Genomic DNA, 13,981 nt, shown 5'->3' on the forward strand with positions numbered 1-13,981 from the left:
ATGCTGGCATAGGTTGGACGATTTGACTGAGGTCTGGCGAACCAGATGGCTGCACCAGACTCCAATCTGATCTGGCAGAGTTTCTACAGCTGGATGCCCTTCCTAGCACCAACCACTCCAAGAGTGTAGTGGGTGCTTGTACGTGCCACCAGCATGAGGGCCAGTCAGGTGGTACTGGCAGCGGCCACGCTCAAATGGTGCTATTTATGTGCCACCAGCGGCACTGGCAACGATCTCGCTCAAGTGTTTTTTCACATGCTACCAGCACAAGTGCCAGTAAGGTGACGCTCGAATGGTGCTTTTTACGTGCCATTGGCATGGAGGCCAGCTTGTTGCTCTGGCAACGGTCACGCTCATATGGTACTCTTAGCGCTCCACTAGCACGGATGCCAGTCATCAAATTTGATTTTGATTTTGATTCCACTTGCCTCAACAGGTCTTCGCAAGCAGAATTTAGTGTCCAATGAAGGAAAGGTACACATAAATGGGCTGGTTACACCCCTGGCATAGGCCACAGGGTTATGGTCTCACTTGAGCTTGCCAAGTCTTCTCAGGCACAGCATATTTCCAAAGGTCCCGGTCACTAGTCGTTGCCTTGGTGAAGCCCAATGTTCTAAGGTCATGCTTCACCACCTCACCCCAGGTCTTCCTGGGTCTATCTCTTCCACAGGTTCCCTCAACCGCTAGGATGTGGCACTTTTCCACACAGCTATCCTCATCCATTCTCACCACATGGCCATACCAGCGCAGTCGTCTCTCTTGCACACTACATCTGATGCTTCTTAGGTCCAACTTTTCTCTCAAGGTACTTACCCTCCGTCGAGTATGCACACTGACATATATACACACACACACACATATATATATATATATATATATATACTTACTGGCACTCGTAGCCGTGCTCGTAGGGTGCCAAGAGCACCATCTGAGTGTGATCGTTGCCAGAGCAGCCAACTGGCTTCCGTGCCGGTGGCATGTAAAAGGGCACCATTCGAGCATGATCGTTACCAACGTCGCCTTACTGGTACCTGTGCCGGTGGCATGCGTAAAAAAATTCGAGCGAGGTCATTGCCAGTACCGCCTAACTGGCCCTCATGCTGGTGGCATGTAAAATGCACCCACTATACTCTCGGACTGGTTGGCATTAGGAAGGGCATCCAGCTGTAGAAACTCTGCCAAATCAAAATTGGAGCCTGGTGCAGCCATCTGCTCCGCCAGTCCTCAGTCAAACCGTCCAACCCGTGCTAGCATGGAAAACGGACGTTAAATGATGATGATATATATATATATATATATATTTATATATTTATATATGCATGTATATATACATGTAGATGTAGGTACGTACATATATGTATGTATGTATGCATATATTTTATTTATTACACTATATATATATATATATATATACTAGCAATGTATCCCAGTGTTGCCCAGGTGTTATGACCTACAGCCACATTGTTGCTGCCTTATGGGCATAATTGGCACAGCTGTCCCATCATTCTGAAGACTTTGGTGAAAAACATCGGAAAAATCCTCGTCAAAACTCGAATGTATGTGGGCCGTCTGATCCGAAACTCCATTTTCTGGAAACTACTTCCCTGTCCCCTTCCAAACCTTTTGCCTTCAAATTTCTTTATAATCGTAATCTACACCATTTGAAAGGTATTTATATAAAATTTCCTTAGCAGTTGCCTATTTTCCAGAAAGTTATGAGGTGGGAAAATGTCGGGTTCTGTGAGTTTTTTGAAACTCCTTGGAAAATTTTTTCCAACAAATCTTTAATACACTTAATTGAAGAGAATAGAAACAAACGTTTCATTAAAAAGTATCCGCTTTTTCTGAAGCAACAAAGTCAGTGGGGTATTAAACTGTACTTATGCCTTTTTTCACTTAATGTTACCGGACTAACGTTAACTTTTATCACATTTTCAAAAAATCTGCACAACAAATCTGAAAAGTATTTGTAGAAAATTCTATTAAAAAACATCCATTTGGTGATCTTTCGTCTCTAGTAGACCTTTCCGTCGATTTCCGTAAAAAAATTATTTTTTTTACATATGGGCTTGCGGGAACTTTTGAAGTAATGAGAGCGAAAGAGACACATTACTCTCTCTGTCTCTTCACACACACTAACAGAAGCACTTCACTTACACAACATACTGCCTGTCTCCCACACCCCATCAAACACACACACACACACACATGTACATCAATGCTCCCATGCACGGTAACTTCAAAAGAACTTCCCTCGTCATACAATCGCTTTCTCTCAGTTCTCTTTCGCTCTCATTACTTCAAAAGTTCCCGCAAGCCCATATGTAAAAAAAAAAATTCTTTTTACGGAAATCGACGGAAAGGTCTACTAGAGACGAAAGATCGCCATCCATTTTTCTGAATGTTACGAGAGAACAAAGTCGGTGGAGGAGGTGGGTAACATGTAGTAGTTATATATTTTTCTTCTTTTTTTTATTACCCACAAGGGGCTAAACATAGAGGGGACAAACAAAGGGATTAAGTCGATTACATCGACCTCAGTGCGTAACTGGTATTTAATTTATCGACCCCGACTTTGCCTTTCATCCTTTCGGGGTCGATTAAATAAGTACCAGTTACGCACTGGAGTCGATGTAATCGACTTAATACCCATGTCTGTCCTTGTTTGTCCCCTCTGTGTTTAGCCCCTTGTGGGTAATAAAGAAACAGGTATTTAATTTATCGACCCCGAAAGGATGACAGGCAAAGTCGACCTCGGCGGAATTTGAACTCAGAACGCAACGGCAGACGTAATACGGCTACGCATTTCGCCCGGCGTGCTAACGGTTCTGCCAGCTCGCCGCGTGCAGTGGCACCTTGGGCAAGTGTCTTTTGTTATGAGCCTCGGGCCAACCAAAGCCTTGTGAGTGGATTTGATTGACGGAAACCGAAAGAAGTCCGTCGTATGAAATATGTGCGTTTTTGTGTCTGTGATTGTACTCCAACACTGCTTGGCAACCGGTGTTGGGTGTGTTTGACAAAAGACACCGACAGATTAAGTACCGAGGTTAATAAAAAAAAAACAAGAAGAAGAACTGAACAAGTGAAGGATGTGAGATAATGTGTGTCTGTGTGTCCGGTGACATGTGGATGGATGGATGGACGGACAAATAGATAGATAACGAAAGAGAAAGAGACAAAGGAAGATGCGCTGGGACGAGAATTATATCGATTTCGTATGTGAATAAATAGAAAACCGGGTTATGTTTTATCTCCATTCCGTCTGATGACACACAAAACTCGATTGCAACAGTTTCTTGTCAGCATTGCAACATCATCATCATCATCATCTTCGTCATGACAGATCATTCATGGATGTCGTATTATTTAGACGCTGTCAACTTAATATAAACTATTTCAAAGAAGACATCAGTCACATTTATGTGTCATATTTATTATCGTTTACTCATCCCTATATTTATATATATTATAAGTTACATTTGTTTCGTTAATTCTAATCTTCATTTACCCCCCGCTATCTCTGACCGTATCTTCCTTCTTTCTATCTATCTATGTTTTAGTCTATCTATCACTATTAATATATCTATTATCGTTGTCATAATCCCTCTTTAATCGCTTTCCCATCTCCATTCATTCATTCATTCATTCATCTAACCTATTCCTAATCTTGCATCATCGTATGTTTTATCCGCTTCAAATTATTCGTCCGTCTCTCCGTCTATTTCGGTATATCACCGGCATGTTTCATATATTTCCCTCTCTATCTTTTACTTTATCCATTTATTACTCCTTTCTTTTCATTCTGTCACTTCCTCTTCATTTCAACTCCACCCTTCTTCGTATACTTCCAGGTTCTTACTCATAATAATTTCCTCGTTAATTTCTTCCCTTACGTCGTATAATTATCCAGTTGCGGTGCTTTGCCATTGTTCTGGTAGTTTTTCCTCTTTTTTTTGGTTTAATTATTTTTCTGTATTATTTTACATTGAAAAAAAAGAAAAAGAAAGAAGAAAAACGCGTTAATCAGGGAGAACAGATAGAAAGAAAAGTCTGGAATAATGAATTTTTTCGTGTGTGCCTTTCTTTATTCCATTCAGTTATTTGAACCTTATCCTCTGGGCAGCATCTTGCGCTTTAACCGAGGGAGCTACGACCATTATGCAATTTATGCCGGTTTAGGCTCTGTAATTCATTACAGCGGAGAAGCGGACGTGAAGACACAATATGATGCAAAGGTCCGCCTCGAGAGTTTGAGTGCAGTGGCGGCGGGCAGCCCTGTGGCGGTGGCCAACATCCACGACGAAGAGACCCAACCTTTCGGCGGGTGTGACATCGTGAGAAGGGCTCAGTCGAGAATCGGCGAATACAAATACAGTTTATGGAGCAACAATTGTGAACATTTCGTTAATTGGTGCCGATATGGCAAACATTTTAGTTCACAAGTGAACGACAAACTTAGATCGGCCACCAGGTATGTACTGAGAACTGACTTGTAGTTATGAAGTTGAAAAAAAAAAGTTTTTTTTTTAAAGAACTAGCAAAACTCCACATCAATTTTGGAAGGTTTGCCTCTCACAGAACCGAATACCAATCACCTCATCATACTTTCTCGAAGAGGCAAACTGAGAACCATCAATTTTACTTATACATACATACAAACAAACAAACACATACACACATGTGTGCATGCATATATTCTCTCTTTATTATTTCTGTTTATTTCCTCGTGTTCCTTTCTGTTAAAGAGCGTAGGCTCGAAACGTAAAGACTTTCTCACTTTCCCGAGCGTCAATCTATTAGACACCTGCTGTCTTCGTCTTTTGTTTTTCTGTAACTTTCAACTATATATATATATATATATATATATATATATATACACACACACACACACACACACACCATACACTCACATGCTCAACCCCACCGTCAAATTAACATAAACTACTTTTTATAAACTTTATACCACGTTGCTGCGTCTACGTTATATATATGTTTGTATGTCTGTATGTATGTATAATGTATACACACATATTCAAACATTACACCCAGGTTGCCTGGTGTTTTATATATTTATATGTCTGTATGTATGTATGTATAATTCACTTGTGGGATTAAAAAACAATCTCTTCTAAATCCAAACGAACAATTCTGGAATGGAATTCCTTAAACAAACCCTTCTTAAAGGTCACCGATGTGCGACCACAGCACGGTTGGTGGTATTTTTTCTTCTTCTTTTCTCTCCTTAAATTTACCATTGCTGTTTCAGTGAGAGTTGATTGAATATTTGAACAATACGTCTTCAAATGAATTTAAGGAAGAAAAATATTTATCATCCATTATTCATCGTGTGAACAAGAATAACAAGAACGTTGTTGGTGTTTTTCTCACCGAAACCGCCCCAGTAATTCGATGTGTGTTTAATTAATGTCACTTGTATGTTGATTGCTGATTGCGATATTAATTGCCTGATACATTTGTAAGGAATATTAAAAATTGCTTTCATTAAAAAAAACAACAACTAAAACTGATAAAAAAAAAACATGAGGTATAGACTTTTAATCAAGGACCGCCGAAAATTCCTAAAAGTTGTTGAGGTTAGCAATTAATACATGTTCCCTTCCAAAATGCCTACGATCTCAGATAATAAAATTATAGGCGATCCTTCGGTATAGGTACACATGTGATTGTTTACATTTCTGAAGGTAACAGAAACCCTTTTCCTCCCACCTAACCCTAACCCTAACACATACCCTGACCCTAATTCCCCCATATATAAAAAAACACTTTCTTGAAATGTATCCGGTACTTATACCGAAGTTACGCCAAACTATATTTTTTATGAATTAAAAAAAAATAATGATGATGATTTAAAAAAAAAAATGTCGATAATTAAACGTGAAAAGAAGACTTGTGTTAATCTGTGATTTCTTTAAAACAATAGATGTTGATTATTATTGTTGTGCTGTGAGAATAATGAATGTTGATTTTGTGCGTATGCGTGTGTGTAAAATACACGCATTGCCTGGTCACTTAAAGTCGCAAATCGCCGCGCCCATGTGAAAATGAGATGCGTGTATGCACACATGTGTGTGTGTATGGCGAGCTGGCAGAAGCGTTAGCACGCCGGGCGAAATACTGAGCGGTATTTCGTCTGCCGCTACGTTCTGAGTTCAAATTCCGCCGAGGTCGACTTTGCCTTTCATCCTTTCGGGGTCGATAAATTAAGTACTAGTTACATACTGGGGTCGATGCAATCAACTTAATACCTATGTCTGTCCTTGTTTGTCCTCTCTATGTTTAGCCCCTTGTGGGCAATAAAAAAAAAGAGGTATATATATATATTGTATTGTATTGTATTGGCATTCTTTCTGTCTCGGGAGACAATGGAGTTGCGCATTAAAAAAAAATTTTTTTTTATATATATAAAGAGAGAGAGTGGTTGTATACTATCAACTTAACGTGACGTCAGCTAGCAGGCTTCTGCTACTCTAGACCGATGATGGGCAAAGACCCTGAAACATGCGTGTCTCTAGATGCAGGCCTAGCTGTTGGGGTGTTTGTCTCCCCTTCATAAATACATAAGGACACAGGAAATGCGTCGATGCTTCCTAGGGCTAAACAGCGGTGTTGTAATCCCCTACTGTCACGTTGAATTGACAGTATACAACCATTCTATCGCCCCACCACCGTACATATCTCTATGAGATATTTAGAAATTTAATATTTCTGATATATATATATATATAAAACATAAGTAATATTAGGGTAATAAGAATTATAGAAATTGTTATTACCAGTGGCCTAGCACAAAAAAAAATTAGTCGGATCTTTTCGGTTTGAATGGCAGTTTTTATCTAGCGGTGTCATATGAAATTGTCACCCATAATTATGACCCTGGTATCGATCTATTGCATTTCAATCTATTTTAGGGTTAGGGTTAGGGTATCTTTTTTTCTTCACAAATGTAAATAAACCCAATCTGTTTCTTAAACGAGGGACATATTCATTCGGCACAGAATGTGTTTTTTTTACCTCAATAGACGTCAGTGATTGGTTGAAATTGCAGAAATTGAAGAAAAAAAACAACAAAAATCTTACAAACCATAGAATTTTCTCAATAAAGCCAAGAGAAAAAGATGTTTTATAAACACATTCTACCAGTATACGAAGTTTAAAATTTTTTAGTTACCTAGAAATTATGTTAAAAACTGCTGTTCAAACCGAAAAGATCCAATTAGTCAATAGAGTATATATTATTCACATAAAATGTACAATTTGTATATATATATATAACTCTGAGCACCTTTTCAAATGCCACCTGTCTACCACCTGTGAACATGTTTACAAAGTCAGAAAACAGCACAGCTCCTTCTATGACTTTCAGAAACATTTTTTTTTTCCCGCTAACAGTTGCTGAAGTATGGAACAACTGCCAGCATCAGTTGTTAGTTGTCGGAGCACTGCATCCTTTAAAACTTCCGTGCTTCCAGAGATTGGACAACACTACACCTGATCTTCTCCCCTCCATACACACGCTGAAGTATGGAACAAACTGCCGGCATCAGTTGTTAGTTGTCGGAGCACTGCATCCTTTAAAACTTCCGTGATTCCAGAGATTGGACAACACTACACCTGATCTTCTCTTCCCCTCCATACACACGCTGAAGTATGGAACAAACTGCCGGCATCAGTTGTTAGTTGTCGGAGCACTGCATCCTTTAAAACTTCCGTGCTTCCAGAGATTGGACAACACTACACCTGATCTTCTCTTCCCCTCCATACACACGCTGAAGTATGGAACAAACTGCCGGCATCAGTTGTTAGTTGTCGGAGCACTGCATCCTTTAAAACTTCCGTGCTTCCAGAGATTGGACAACACTACACCTGATTTTCTCTTCCCCTCCATACACATGCAAGCATCTATCTGACTCATACACTGTTCACTTCCCAGACATTACTGCATATGCTTTATATGCACTTTTGATAAGTTGCGGTGCACCTGAGCAGAGGCAAGTGAAAATCAAAATCAAAATCGATCAACATCAATGGAAATTGTAGCTGTGATACCAGTGCCGGTGGTGCGTAAAAGAACCGTCCGAACGTGGCCATTGCCAGCACCGCCCGACTGGCCTCCGTGCCGGTGGCACGTAAAAAGCACCATCCGATTATGGCCGTTGCCAGCCTTGCCTGGCCCCCGTGCTGGTGGCATGTAAAATGCACCATGTGATAGTGGCCGTTTGCCAGACTCGTCTGGCACCTGTGTTGGTGGCACGTAAAAAGCACCCACTACACTCACAGAGTTGTTGGCGTTAGGAAGGGCATCCAGCCGTAGAAACACTGCCAGATCAAACTGGGCCTGATGCAGCCTCTTGGCTTCCCAGACCCCAGTTGAACCCTCCAACCCATGCTATCATAGAAAGCGGACACTAAATGATGATGATGATGACAAATAAAGGGATTAAGTCGATTACATCGACTCCAGCGTGTAACTGGTACTTTATTTATCGACCTCGAAAGGATTAAAGGCAAAGTCGACCTAGGCGGAATTTGAACTTGAACTCAGAACGTACCGGCAGACGAAATACAGCTACGCATTTCACCCGGGCGTGCTAACGGTTCTGCCAGCTTGCCTATATCATCATCATCATCATTTAACGTCCGCTTTCCATGCTAGCATGGGTTGGACGGTTCAACTGGGCTCTGGGGAGCCCGAAGGCTGCACCAGGCCAGTCAGATCTGGCAGTGTTTCTACAGCTGGATGCCCTTCCTAACGCCAACCACTCCGAGAGTGTAGTGGGTGATTTTATGTGCCACCGACACAGGTGCCAGACGAGGCTGGCGAACGGCCACGCTCGGATGGTGTTTTTATGTGCCACCGACACAAGGGCCAGATGAGGCTGGCGAACGGCCACGATCGGATGGTGTTGTTACGTGCCCACAGCACGGAGGCAGTCGATGCGGTACTGGCTACGGCCACGTTCGGATGGTTTTCTTGTGTGCCACCGGCACTGGTACCACAAAGATACAAATCCATTGATGTTCATCTATTTTGATTTGGTTGATTTTCACTGCCTCAACAGGTCTTCACAAGTGTCACAACACTTGCCTCAACAGGTCTTCATATATATATATACATATATATATATATATATATAATATATATATATATATATATATATATATATATATATACACATATATATATATATATATATATATACATATATAAATATATAATATATATGTAGGTCCGGGTTGAGTCGCGGTTAACCACAGTAAATAAGGTACTCACTATAAAATAAACATATATATATAATCTATATATATATATTAATATATATATATATATATAACATATATACATATATACATATATATATATATTACAATATATATAACCCATGCTAGCATGGAAAACGGATGCTAAACGATGATGATGATGATATATATATATATATATGTATATATTTGTGTGTCCATGTTTGTCTCCCCACCCCCATCGCTTGACAACCGATGTTGGTGTGTTTATGTCACCGTAACTTAGCGGTTCGGCATAAGAGATCAATAAATTAAGTACTAGGCATACAAAGAATAAGTCCAAGGGTCAATTTGTTTGACTAAAGGTAGTGCTCCAGCATGGCTGCAATCTGAAACAAATAAAATAAAAAAATAAAAACATTTCGAACTTTAGGTCTCACTGAGAAAATGACTAGAGACCGAGACCTCTGGAAGTGTGCTGTGCGCGAGAAGACCCGGCAGGACAAGTGAGTCCATAACCCGTGGCCTTCTACATGGGATGGAGCCAGCCTACGTATGCATACCTTCCTTCTTGGGACACAAAACTCTACTTGTGAAGAAGTGATGAGGCAAGTGAGGATCAGAATCGAAATCGATCAATGGAATTGCGGATGTGCTACCAGTGCCGGTGGCATGTCAAAACTCTGCTTGTGAAGACCCGTTGAGGCAAGTGACGATCAAAATCGAATCGATCAATGGAAATCGATCAATGGAAATTGCAGATGTGTTACCAGTGCCGGTGGGATGTAAGAGAACTTTCCGTTTCGCGACCGTTGCCAGCACCACCCCGTTTCGTGTCCGTTGCCAGTATGGCTGGCCCTCGTGCTGGTGGCACATAAAAAGCACCATCCGTTCGTGGCCGTTTGCCAGCTCTGTCTGGCACCAGTGCGGGGGTGGCACGTAAAAAGCACCACTACACTCACGGAGTGGTTGGCTGTTAGGAAGGGCATCCAGCCGTAGAAACACTGCCAGATTTGACTGGGCCTGATGAAGCCTTCTGCTTCACAGACCCCAGTAGAACCGTCCAACCCATGCTAGCATGGAAGCGGACGCTAAACGATGATGATGATGATGATGATGATATTGTAATGATATGTGTGTGTGTGTGTGTGTGTGTGTGTGTGTGTGTAAATACATGGAGTGTCTGGTCACTTTAAGTTGCAAATCACAGCAAGCGGAAATGGCATGTGTGTATATACGTATGTGTGCATATATATATGTATATTTAAGTAGGTGAATGAATATCCTAATATGGAAAATTCGTTCGACTCCATTCTTTCATTTATATATATATATATATATATATATATATATATATATATATATATATAAATATATGTATGTATGTATGTATATGTATGTATATATATGTATATATATGTGTGTATATATATATATGTATATATATATGTATATATATATACATATATATATGTATATATGTATATTATATATAGATATATGTATATATGTATATATTATATATATATATATACATATATATATATGTATATATGTATATATATATAGATATATGTATATATGTATATATATGTATATATATATATATATAATATATATATATATATGTGTGTATTTTGTGGTGTAGGAACGCTCTTGTTCTCTCTATATATATATATATAGATAGAGAAAGAGAGAGGGAGTATATGTGTGAGAATGTTCTTGTTCTCTTTCTCTCTCTCTCTTTCTCTCTCTTGTGCATATATATCATCATCATCATCATCATCGTTCAATGTCCGCCTTCCATGGCTGGGACGGTTTGACAGGAGCCAGCCAGAGAGAAGCCTGCACCAGGCTTCTGTAACAGTTTTGGCAGGATTTCTTCTGTTCGATGCCCCTCCTGACACCAACCACTCAGCAGGGCCGGGGGAGCTAGTGCTTTTCATGTGGCTCAGCAGAAGCAAGGTTTTTTTTCTAATGGATGCCCTTCCAAATGCTAACCACTTTACAGTGTTGACTGGGTGCTCTTTAAGTGGCACCTGCACTGACAGGGTCACCAAGTTCTTGCAGGACCAAAAAAATAAAACCTTCAAGAGGGGAGGGGGCATTGGAGGAGGTGATCTTGTGTCGCATGATGAAAGGTTATACAGGTGTCTTGCTGTACAGGAAGTACAAAGTTACCTGGCCGCGGAGAGAGAGAGAGAGAGAGATCAGGAATGAAGACAGATACAGGTGCGCTGTCGAAAACGACATACATGGTTACCCAACCCGTGAGAAGTGCAGGAGAAGGAGAGAGTGAGAGTGGGAGACAGCAGGATAGAGATGGTGGCATATGTATGTATGTGTATATATATATATATATATATATATATTATATATATTATATATATAATGGAGGAGTGGCTGTGTGGTAAGTAGCTTGCTAACCAACCACATGGTTCTGGGTTCAGTCCCACTGCGTGGCATCTGGGCAAGTGTCTTCTGCTATAGCCCCGGGCCGACCAATGCCTTGTGAGTGGATTTGGTAGACGGAAAAAAGAAAAGCCTGTCGTTTATGTATATATATACATGCGTTTGTTGTGTCTGTGTTTGTCCCCCTAGCATTGCTTGACAACCGATGCTGATGTGTTTATGTTCCCGTTACTTAGCGGTTCGGCAAAAGAGACCGATAGAATAAGTACTGGGCTTGCAAATAATAAGTCCCGGGGTCGATTTGCTCGACTAAAGGCGGTGCTCCAGCATGGCCACACTCAGATGACTGAAACAAGTAAAGAGAGTAAAAGAGTGTATATATATATATAGATAAAACTTACTTGGAAACGGATGCGTGGCGTTCGATCATATAATAACAAATTAATATATAAACATATGCATATATACATACATATATGTACATACCTACATCTATATGTATATATACATGCATATATGGGTACAGGGCACAAAAAAAAAACGTTGAACGCAATGAGAAACGAAAACATAAAAACAAAAACATGGAAACAAACTTTAATTTTTCAAACAACAAAAAAACAGGGTACAAGACATACAACACAAGGAATATTCCCCTTCTGTTATTATATATACATATATATATATATATATATATACACACACACATACAATGCCATTTATATATATATATATATATATATAATCGAAATAAGCAACAAGAATGACTCCGGTAATTTGGTACGATCGTTTCGTACTACATCATTTTATTTGTGTCATTCTTGTTGCTTATTTTGATTATAGTCACCCCACGGATTTTTATGGATAACACCATACAGAATTCTGGTGCATCTAAATTAAGTACCATATTCATTTGAATCTAAATTTTTGCTGAAAAAAATAAAATATATATATATATATATATCTATATCATTAATTAAATATATTCTGATAGAATACTATACACTAAATTTATAATGAGTACCCTTTGTATAAAATGTCAACCGATGGTGGAGACTGATAGAATAAGTACTAGGCTTACAAAGAATAAGTCCTAGGGCTGATTTACTCGACTAAAGGCGGTGCTCCAGCATGGCCACAGTCAAATGACTGAAACGAGTAAAAATGTAAGTATGAATCATTCGTTTTATTATTTAATCATTCATCTACGGCAGTGGCTAAATAATATTCTTAAGGCTGCAATTTACTCCCACGCAGCATCTCTTCAGAGCTTTATTGCTAATTCAGTTCTTAACCAAATGGAAAACCATGAACATTTTTGAAGAGGACAGGTCCCTAGCTATAATTTGGTAAAAAATTTAGATTTGGTCCAGAAGGAAAAAAGTCTACATCAAAATTCGGAGAGACATTATAGCCTTGGGCTGATCAAAGCCTTCTGAGTGGATTTGGTAGAAGGAAACTGAAAGAAGCCTGTCATATATATACATATATATATGTGTCTGTGTGTGTGTTTGTCCTCTGTCCAGAAGAAAAGAAGTCTACATCAAAATTTGAAGTGACATTATAGCCTTGGGCTGATCAAAGCCTTCTGAGTGGATTTGGTAGAAGGAAACTGAAAGAAGCCTGTCATATATATACATATATTATGTGTCTGTGTGTGTTTGTCCTCTGTCCAGAAGAAAAGAAGTCTACATCAAAATTTGAAGTGACATTATAGCCTTGGGCTGATCAAAGCCTTCTGAGTGGATTTGGTAGAAGGAAACTGAAAGAAGCCTGTCATATATATACATATATATATGTGTCTGTGTGTGTGTTTGTCCTCTGTCCAGAAGAAAAGAAGTCTACATCAAAATTTGAAGTGACATTATAGCCTTGGGCTGATCAAAGCCTTCTGAGTGGATTTGGTAGAAGGAAACTGAAAGAAGCCTGTCATATATATACATATATATATGTGTCTGTGTGTGTGTTTGTCCTCTGTCCAGAAGAAAAGAAGTCTACATCAAAATTTGAAGTGACATTATAGCCTTGGGCTGATCAAAGCCTTCTGAGTGGATTTGGTAGAAGGAAACTGAAAGAAGCCTGTCATATATATACATATATATATGTGTCTGTGTGTGTGTTTGTCCTCTGTCCAGAAGAAAAGAAGTCTACATCAAAATTTGAAGTGACATTATAGCCTTGGGCTGATCAAAGCCTTCTGAGTGGATTTGGTAGACAGAAACTGAGAGAAGCCTGACATATATATATATGTGTGCGTTTGTCCTCTCTCCATCACTTGACAACTGATGTTAGTGTGTTTACGTCCCCGTAACGT

The sequence above is a fragment of the Octopus sinensis genome, linkage group LG26 (genome assembly GCF_006345805.1).
Source record: "Octopus sinensis linkage group LG26, ASM634580v1, whole genome shotgun sequence".
Classification (NCBI taxonomy): domain Eukaryota; kingdom Metazoa; phylum Mollusca; class Cephalopoda; order Octopoda; family Octopodidae; genus Octopus; species Octopus sinensis.